Source organism: Cnephaeus nilssonii (assembly GCF_951640355.1).
Source record: "Cnephaeus nilssonii genome assembly, chromosome: 11".
NCBI classification, from domain to species: domain Eukaryota; kingdom Metazoa; phylum Chordata; class Mammalia; order Chiroptera; family Vespertilionidae; genus Cnephaeus; species Cnephaeus nilssonii.
In genome coordinates this window covers 14,821,295-14,831,209 of record NC_137082.1, presented here as the reverse complement: position 1 = coordinate 14,831,209, position 9,915 = coordinate 14,821,295, and the positions used below count along the sequence as shown (strand labels likewise).

At 45.0% G+C, this 9,915-nt stretch overlaps 1 pseudogene across 1 annotated transcript; it reads right to left on the bottom strand.

Annotated features, from left to right (window-relative positions):
• Positions 1-787: 787 nt before the first annotated feature.
• Positions 788-1,283, bottom strand: LOC307107440 (thiamine-triphosphatase-like; annotated as a pseudogene). The gene has a single exon. The product of its transcript is annotated as a thiamine-triphosphatase-like (transcript).
• Between the last annotated feature and the right edge of the window lie 8,632 nt (positions 1,284-9,915).

Here is a 9,915-nt window from a genome sequence, read left to right as displayed (position 1 = left end):
ATAAGGGAAAAAGTCTTAACGGAATGTATTATTTTCCTTGGCCTTAGGAACTTGTTTCAACAAAGGACGTTTTTCTTTCTACCGCTCTCTAGACTGGGGAGCAAATCTGGCCCCACAGAAGGCACTCTACCATTTGGGCAGAACAGGACACAGTGACAAAATCAAACCAGAATTTCTAGATTTCCAACAGGGATTCCTACCCATTTCCTCAACCTGCTGCTATTCCCCACACCCCAAGGCAGGGAAATCCTGCTGCCTTCCCTGGTCTCTAACTCAGTTGTAAGGTGGTTTAGGAGCCACTTGCAAAATCAGTGGCATTGACCACCCAGTGCCCCAGGGGGGAGGCAAGGGATTTTCTGTGCTTTGCTATTGCTTATGGCTAAGCGGAAATCCTATAAACATGAGCAGAAATCAACGGAGGCTGCTTAGCTGCCAGGGGAGAGACACAGCCCACAGACTGCATCTGTCTGATGAGGGAGAGGAGGCCGCCTGGGAGGGATGGAGGCGGGGTAGCTGAGGGTAGGGAAGAGTCACTATGGAAAGAAAAGCCAGAGGGTCAGGCACAGTGAACAAAGGAATGAACCTCATTAGGCTCAGTGTTCTCTTCCCTGGTGTTGAGGAAGTGGCACTGTGGCCCAGGCTACTGTCAGATCTTTAGTTCTCTGTGGTGCGCTTAGTAGGAGCTGATAGTCCTAAAGCCAGAAGCGCTGTAGGTCCAGGATCAGTTTGGCAGGTGCTGTCTCCTGTGCCAGCACACCACGCATGCTGCTGAGCTTGTCCATCTTTTCTAGGGCAGCTGAGACTCAGTCTCCTCATGCGCCTGGGCCTCTATTTCACCTACAGAGTAGCCAAAGTCAGCGGTCTCCAGGCCCACCCTGAGCAGAGGTTGCTCTTTATCAGTTCAGGGTGGCCCCAGTTTTCAGGCTCTACAACTAGTCACAAAACTAGTGATTTCCTGCAGCCCTAGTGGCTCAGCACAGCAGCCACATCCTCAGCCCCCAGCACCTCCTAGAGCTGGGCCACAGTTGAAGGCTGAACTGTGAGTTCCATGTATTCAGTGTGGGGTTGAAACACCTGCTGTTCCAGCACATTTGAGCTCCCATCCACTATGTTTTCACTGTTGCAGGCAGTGATCAGCCCGCATGAGGCTCAGCTCAGGGCTGACATAGTAGCTGTCTCTGAAGGTGCCCCAGTGCCCTAGGGTGTCTCCAACTCGTTGTAGCCTTTTCTGTTTCAGGCCCAGAAACCAACTTTCACTCCATCTCAATCAAGCCCTGGGCCATACTACCTCAAAGCTCGAAGATCTCCCTCTCATGGGACCTGGAGATGGGGGTCAGAGCCTCAGGCTACGCCCACCAGGATGCCAGGAACAGTCCCTAGGCCTGGACCTTGGCCCGTCTCTGCGCACAGGGCCAGTACCAGCGGGAGCGGTCATATTAGGCCGGATGTAGTGATGCCCTCTGCCACGCAGGCCAGAGCGGCCGGCTAGGCTTTAAGGTCTGGGACCTCCACAGTGGGCCGGGAGCAAGCCCATCCCCCTGTGCTGTCCTCCTCACACCAAACCTTTCCCCGCTCAAGTGCTGTGTTTCCAATCTCCATATCAACCAGTCATTGCCTGGGCCAGCCCCTGTGAGAAGGTAATTAGGAAGGATCTACTTTCACCTCGTAGATCACTTTATTCTGGAGCTGTCTACCTCTTGGAGATAGAAAGGAAAGGCTGGGCAAGTTTTTTGGTTTTGTTTTAATTTTTACCCACCAACTCTTGTTTATTGTTAATACAGGGCTGCTCCTAAGGGGTGTTAATTCCTTGCTCACACAGTGAAGGGCTGAGCATGCTCCTGCAGCCAGACGAAGTCCCCAGCGGAGAATTTCAGGGCTGCCAGTGAGGTGGGTTGGCATGCATAGGAACCCAGTGCCAGGAGAGCCTGGATGGAGCTCTGACACCTGGCAAATGTTACAAACCACTAATGCCTGTAAAATGGACCCTGCCCCTCAGCAGACACCCAGTAAATGGTAGCAATCCTTACCTTGCATTTGGTACTTGTTGATGTTTTTACACACACAAACACACTTTATTTCATAATCTGTATTTAAGCTTCTTTTAAGTACTTGTTTTTAAAATTCTTTTCAAAGGTCAGCATTGTTCCTTTCGGTAGGAGGTACTCAATGAAGGGACTACATTAGTTTTCATTATTTTTGTTCTTGTTATTTTTTACACTTTATTGAGATATTTCCCCATTTTTTCATACTTGACTACCACCCAACAAATTAACTGCTTTTTCTTCACAGCACTCTGTTTAGAAAAGATAAAGGAGAAAAAATAATCTTAGAAACAAAGTGATATTAGCTCCTCATTTTAAGAAGCAGGACAAGTCTATCTTATTGTTTGCTGACAAACTTTAGTGTTAATGCTACTTTTAAGGGGACATTTTCATGAGTTGTGTCCATCACACTTAGCATCCTCTTTACAGCAATGATCTAGAAATAACTCAGAGGGGAGTTCACACACGAAGTCACACAGCGTGTTCATCTCTCTCACTTGGCCTAAACCTCCTGTTTAAGAACTGACAGATCAGTGTAAATGCCTTCAGAAATTTCATAGTTTTGGCTGCATTCATTTTTCTAAAATTCTTTTTACATAAAATCAGGATAACTTATTCTACTTTTAGGCCTTGGTTGTCCGCCCAACTATATCCTTCAAAATTAGACCCATTTCTTAAATATGTCTGGAGCAGCGTCAAGAAGGCATCTGTCCGACGCCAAGGCCAGTGTGTTTTTGGAGCTTTACACAGAAAACATCTCTAAGGATTTCAGCTATGTTGAGGCAATATTTCTGCGGAGGAAACTTGTATCCCGCCTGACATTTTCCATCCTCGATTTTCTACCTGCTGTGATGTCCAATGGCCAAGATATGAAATCTCTGACGTTGGGGTTATAGCACAACTTTACTGGCCTCCAAGGGCTTGTTTCTCACAGCCATTGTTCCTGATGCCAGATGATCTAAGAAGATCATGGAAACCTGGCACCACACTGCTTTTCTGGCTAACACCACCGAAGAAAATTAATTGTTATTGTTTTTGGAAACTCTCATCCAGCACACAAAATAGTAATATCAGCAATTATATGGTGTTTTTTTTTCTTCTATTTTTGGGAAAGGTTGGAGAGTAGAGGGATGATGAACACTATGATTTTATTGTAGCTGCCTCAAATGGCCAGTTTTAGGACAACAAGAGGGTGTTACATTCCTATGTCTGAGAATCTTATAAAGTTGTAAAGCGAGAGGGCTCCTCTAATTTGCCTGAGTTGATGAGATGCAATGAACTTGTGCTTCTTGTCTGATTCAGCACAGCTTGAATTTCTGGTAACTCCTTGCCTCATGATTGGTTTTCCCATTATCCTGCTGAGAGCATAGCATTAAGTCAACCCAAACCCTACCTTTCTGCCAAGTCACTATTCTTGGAATTGCAATGTACCCCCAGTCTCCCACGCCATAGTACACACACCCTTCACTGTGGCCAGCCACCAACTTGAATCTCTTTCTCGCCTAAAAATTCTAGCACTAATCCTTAAGAAGCCCCTGTTGATTCTCCTCCTTTCTTCATGGGGAGTCTAACACCTGCCCTGAGCTTGCCTTAATGCTTTTTAACCTGCTTTCTCTGTGTATTTTGTCCAGTTGCCTCTTCCATTCAATGTATAGTCACAGACCCATATCTAGTTTCCCAATATGCCATTCTAGTGGTCAGTGTAGTGCTCATTACACAGAGGATACAAAAGAAGTTCCCATGGACAGCCTTAGCTAGGGAGAGCTGGAGCTCTTTTCTCAGGCTTCGTCAATTGGACGCTGATGCTTCATAAAGTAGAGCTAACCCTTTACATAGGTATGTGCGAGGGCACCTGGAAAGCCTAGTGTCCAGTAGACATATGTCAGTTTTGGTTATGATTGCCCTCCATGTGTCTCCTTCCTAACAACACCCTGAGTGAATTCCTTCCAAGGAATTATCCATGGTATGTCTTCCTGGAATGAGGGAAGATCTAGCTACTTCCTCTCCCTCCATGGAAGCAGATGAGTTCCTTGAAGTCCCTTCTTCCAATTTGTTCTTCCCATTGTCTTATAACAAATCAAGGAGCTGGCCAAGAACCTAACTTGAGCCAGATTCTTACTTCTGCCATGCTGACTCTAACAGAGATGCACCCAGGGAAAAAATGTTAGAATTTATTCATTACAAAGGCATACAGATGAGGCGGTCAATTAATCCCTGTTGTCTCCATGTCTTTCTCTACATTCTACCCTGAGTTCTGTTTTGTTTCCATCTACTTCTTTAATCTTCCATCCAGGCTGTGAGCTACATGATATGCCCCCAAATAAATTCCTGCTCTTCTCTCAGACATAACTTAGATGTAATTCCTTTTAGTTACTTGTAACCCAAAATCCTCAATGTATACTATTACCTATTATTGATTTTCTAAGTAACACTTAGAAACCTCAGTATCAGTCAAGATTTTAGTTTTTCTCTTTTCCAAAGGAGTTTCACATGGAAGAGTGTTATAGCAAAAGTGTAAGTGTGATAAAGGCCAATTTTGCTTGAAATCCTCTCAAGATACTACATAGAATTTAAGGACCTGATTACTTTGGAGAAATCATGAAAGTTTTTAAAAGTCAGATTCAAGAACAAATTTGGTGCGCACGCGTAGAACCTAGGAAGCACACGGCAATTACTTGTTCATTTGATCTGCTGGGGGATGGATGTGAGAAACCAAAGGGTCCAGACATCATTGGAAAAGCTATCTCAGAGGGAAGGACAGCGGGAAGGACAGCGGGAAGGACAGGTGGGGCATGTGGGAGGGACTGTGAGGGAATGGAAAGAAGTTGGACATGTCTCTGTCACATAACATATTGAAGAAACCTTCGAAGAAGCCAAACCGTTCTTTCTTTCTAGACGGAAGCCATCGGGGGCTCACGTCTGCACAGGCTTCAGAATAGGACAGGTGCCTTTGTGAGGCTGCCTGCGTAGGGCGGAGGGGGCGGGAGAGGGCAGAGACCCTGTCTCTCCTCTGCTTCTCTTGGAAGGGGGTACAAAATTACACCGAGGAAACTGTAAAGCTGCACAGAATTCAGGAGCCAAATAGGTACCTGCTCACATAGTTTCCGAAAAGCCCACATCTGAATCAGAACCAGGTCTACTGCAGCCAAGAGGGCTTTGCCAGGGAAAACACTACAGGTCTCAGTGCAAACAGGACCTGACTGGCCCGTTGGGGGATGCAGTTTGGCAGTTAGCAGAGTGGCTCTGGGCAAACAGTTCGATGCTGAGGCAAATAAAGAACCCACGTGGCTTTATTGTCTGCCACAAACAACTGAGAAAGACCCCGGGCTCCAGGGCTTGAGTTTATAATTTATAGGAGAGTTAGAGAAAGGAAGAGAAGTTGAACGTGGAGGTCTGGCTGATTCAGGTAAATAATCAGAATATCCAGGTAAAAATAAAACAACCACAGTAAAATGCAAGATTTGGTTGTTCCTCTTAAAAAAACAATTTTTCTACTGTTTTCTTGTAAATGAAAATTGGGGGTAATTCTTAATTGATAAATTGGTTGTGTGTTTTTTTCAAATTTGTGCTTTAAATTTTTTTCTTAGCAGGCATTTTGAACAGGAGGGGACATAGCATATTTTGACTTGTGCAAATAAATAATTGATCAAAACTGGAGATAAACAAACATGGTTAGCGGACAAATAGGGACTATGAAAGTGTCTTAAATTTTTTTTCAAATCCTCACCTGAAGATGTTTTTAATTTTTATTGATTTTTAGAGAGAGAGAAACATTGATGTGAGAGAGAAACATGGATCAGTTGCTTCCCATATGCTTTGTGATAGGAATCAACTTAGGTACGTGTCTTTACTGGGAATTGAACCCACAACATTTTGGTGTATGGGACGATGCTCCAATCAGCTGAGCCACCCAGCCAGAGTAAGTATTTTGATAACACTTTGGTTTGATGCTTGGAGAGCTCAAGCCACCACAGCACCACTGAGTCATCTTGGTCAATACCCCTGAGTGTCTGGTAGGAAAGAAGGGAAAGGTACCGACTTTTTTGGCACTGGGTTATTCAGGGGTGGGGATGGACAGAGTGAGACTCAGGTGGAGGTTCTGAGTAATTTGTCCAAGGGCCCATTTTAAGAAGAAAGCAGCAAAACTATGTTTCATTACATTTTGTATCTCTATTCTGGCTTCCTTTGATAGATAGGCTCCTTGAAAACAGGGGAAATGCCTGCTATAAGTAAGTTACTCCCTTATTTGTGCCTTATGAAATCCTTTTTTTTTTTTGCCTCAAGCTTTGGGTGAAAAGCTGATCATTGGCCTAGTTCTTAGGATTGCTCAGAGGTTTGTTTTGAACATCTCTTAAAAAAATTTTTTTTTCTACTGTTTTCTTGTAAATGAAAATTGGGGGTAGTTCTTAATTGATAAATTGGTTGTGTTCTTTTTCAAATTTGTGCTTTAAATTTTTTCTTAGCAGGCTTTTTGATTTTTTACAGAGAGGAAGAGAGAGGGATAGAGAGTTAGAAACATCGATCAGCTGCCTCTTGCACACCCCCTACTGGGGATGTGCCCACAACCAAGGTACATGCCCTTGACTGGAATCGAACCTGGGACCCTTGAGTCCGCAGGCCAACGCTCTATCCACTGAGCCAAACCAGTTTCGGCTTAGCAGGCTTTTTGAACAGGAGGGGACATCAAGAGATCTCCTAACCCCCATTTCTTCCCAGGATTCCTAACTCCGCTTGTAGGAGTTGGTCTTGGCTGAAGTTGAGTTGTTCCACCCCTCTGAAACACACCAAGAGTCTTCCCTTCCCCATCCATGATTTTCCAGGAAACACAGCAGGACCTAGAAAGTCAATGTCAGAGGTATCTTCCAAAGCTCAGGAGCTGATGTGGGGCAAGGGTTAGAGCTGGAAGAGAATGTCACTAGATGAAGGATGAGGTGGTGGAGATACAAGACAGGGTCAGGGTCAGTGTTAGTGTGGGCTGGCTAACTGCCTCTCCAGAAACCTCAAATGACAATAACAGCAAAGACTACAAAACAAAGGCCTGATTTGTAGCATTTGCCAACTTTTATGGTGTAAATACTCCTACCTTTGCACCATGGTCCATTTCAAGCTCACAAAATTCCTGAATACTTAGCAATTGGCTACCCAAGTACTCATGAACTCAACTTTGCTCAAAGCACTACATTAAGAATCTTGCAATTGGAAGGATGCCAACTCTAAGATTAATGAAACATAAAAAATGCAATTCAAACTCTTTCCTAAGTGACGTGGAAAAGAGAGAACAATGACCCCTTTCTGGGTGATGGGAAAACTCTGTGAAGCAGGGGAAAATCAGAGCTAGAGAGATGGGACAAAAGAGCCAGGAATGTACTAGAAGGCAAAATACTAGAATTAGTGATATAGTTGTCCAAAATTAATATTTGAAGCACGTACTAAGTGCCTTGAGTAATTCTAAGCACTATACCTTTATTGACTAACTAGAGGCCTGGTGCATGAATTCATGCATGGGTGGGGTCCCTAAGCCTGGTCGGCAATCAGGGCCGATCAGGGCCAGGCCGATTGGGGCCTGCTGGCCGCGGGGAGAAACAGGGCACAGGAGGTTGGCCACCGACCCTGAGGAGGGAGCTGCCACTCGGCCCCCCTGGGAGAGGGGCTGCGTCCACCACCACCCACCCCCCGTTCTCCATCCCAGCCTGGGGCCCAAAGGCCCTGGCAGGGTCAGGAGAGGAGGTGATGGTAGCCAGGCCGGGCGCAGAAAGAATAGACGCCGGACACCGATGCTGCCAGCTGGCTGTGGGAGTGCACTCACTACTAGGGGACATCTCCTGTGTTGAGCGTCTGCCCCCAGGTGGTCAGTGCACGTTATAGCGACTGGTCAACAGGTTGTTTTGATTGTTCTGTCGTAACGGTTGTTTAGGCTTTTATATATATAGATTTGATTCCAAAACCACCATAGGAAGTTGTTACTATTATTATCATGTTGAGGAGTGAGGGAAATTATTTTGGATATTTTGAAGTCACACCACCTTCATTGTGCACCCAGTTCTCTGGTCTGGAGAAAGTCCAATCTGTTATCAGAGCTCAGCTTTGTTTCTCTCTAGGAGAGCTTTCTGACTGCCTTAGCCTGGTGTGTGTATTCAGCTTACAGTCCTTGAATGAATAGGATTCAGGAAGGAATTAGTGAGGGCCAGAGAAATTGACCTCTAGTTTATCCAAATGCTTTTGTCTAGGAAGAAAGAATGAGAAATTTTGCTCTTATTTTATTAATTTGCATCATTAAGGTCCTGCTTTGGGACATTTCAGTGTAAGTTTCAGATTAAGATACAGGTTGAGCAATGGGTTTTAAGACCTTGCAAGTTGTGCCTGGTCATCAATTTTGCAATTCAAGTTCTCAGCATGGCAATGCCTTTAGCATGGTTTGGAAAAATGACAGACTTGAAGAAAGTAGATCTAAGAATGAAGCAGGGACAAAGCCAACAATTCAAAATAAATAAGATAATGGGCAGGTGAGTGGATGGGTGGATGGGTAGATGGATGAATAATAGTCATGGTTCCTGCCCTTGTGGAGTTTTTAGTTTTGTGAAGGTGACTATGAATTAAAGAATCATGGGAAGAAAACAACAAGAGTAATAAGAAAACAAAAACAAAACCTAAAACCCCAAACTCCAACAATAACAACACACACTAACACAATACAAAAGCATGATAGTAATGTAGGTACTTATCTATCTATCTATCTATCTATCTATCTATCTATCTATCTATCTATTATCTATCTATCTATCTATCATCTATCTATCATCTATCTATCTATCTATCTATCTATCTATCTATCTATCTATCTATTATCTATCTATCTATCTATCTATAAAAAAAGAGGAAATATGCAAATTAGACCAGGACACCATAACGGGTCACGACCGGACAGGAGGAGGTTGCGTATGCAGGTGAGGCCCAGAGTGGAGATGGAGACAGAGACGGGGAGCCGGTGAGCTGGCGAGCCATCAGACCCAGGCTCGGGCCGGCCCCCTGGAGTTGGAGCAGACACAGACAGGGACAGGGGGGCTGGCCTGCAGCCTCCGCGGCCAGCGCAGGCCCGGAGAGGAGATGGCGGGCCTGCCTCCTGCAGAAGCAGGGCGGCTCCCTCCCAGCTCCCATGGAAGCAGCATGGCTCCCGGTGGTGCACTGCAGTTCCTTCCGGCTTCTGCAGAAGCGGCTGGCGGCCTACTGCATGTGATATCACATGATGGGCTCCTAGTGATTTTATAATAATACTAGAGGCCCAGTGCACAAATTCGTGCATGGGTTGGGTCTGGCCAGCCCACCTCGATCAGGGCCAATTGGGTGAGACTGGCCTCGGGGAGGAGCTGCCCCCTGGTCAAACTCCCAGTGGAACTCCTGGTGGAGGGGACATTTGCATATTAGCCTTTTATTATATAGGATATTGCAAATACAAATATTTGCATACAAGCACACTTTTCTTCTACTTACTTCCAATTGTATTAGTTTGAGGAGTGTTTTGGAGTAAGAAGGGTCCAGGGTCAGCAGGCTACATAGTATGAGTCTTTGAGGTATGTGTATGGGGGCGAGATAGCATCTATCAGGAGCGGCTCTTCAGTGGGGGAGTGAGACCTCCATATACTTTCTCACAGAGCATCAAGAGAGTTCAAATGGAGACATAAATCCTACATGCTGAGAGGCAGCAAGATGGAGCTGCTGTTTTCTGTTAATGTCTTTGCAAAATGTGTACATCATTGTCCAAATTACCAACAGAGAATAGAGGTGTGAGTGTGCATGTTTGTGGGCTTTTTAAAACATTCCCCCTTTCCCACCCCGTGCTTTTGTTTATGTTCAAATGTCACATTTTTATTTTCAT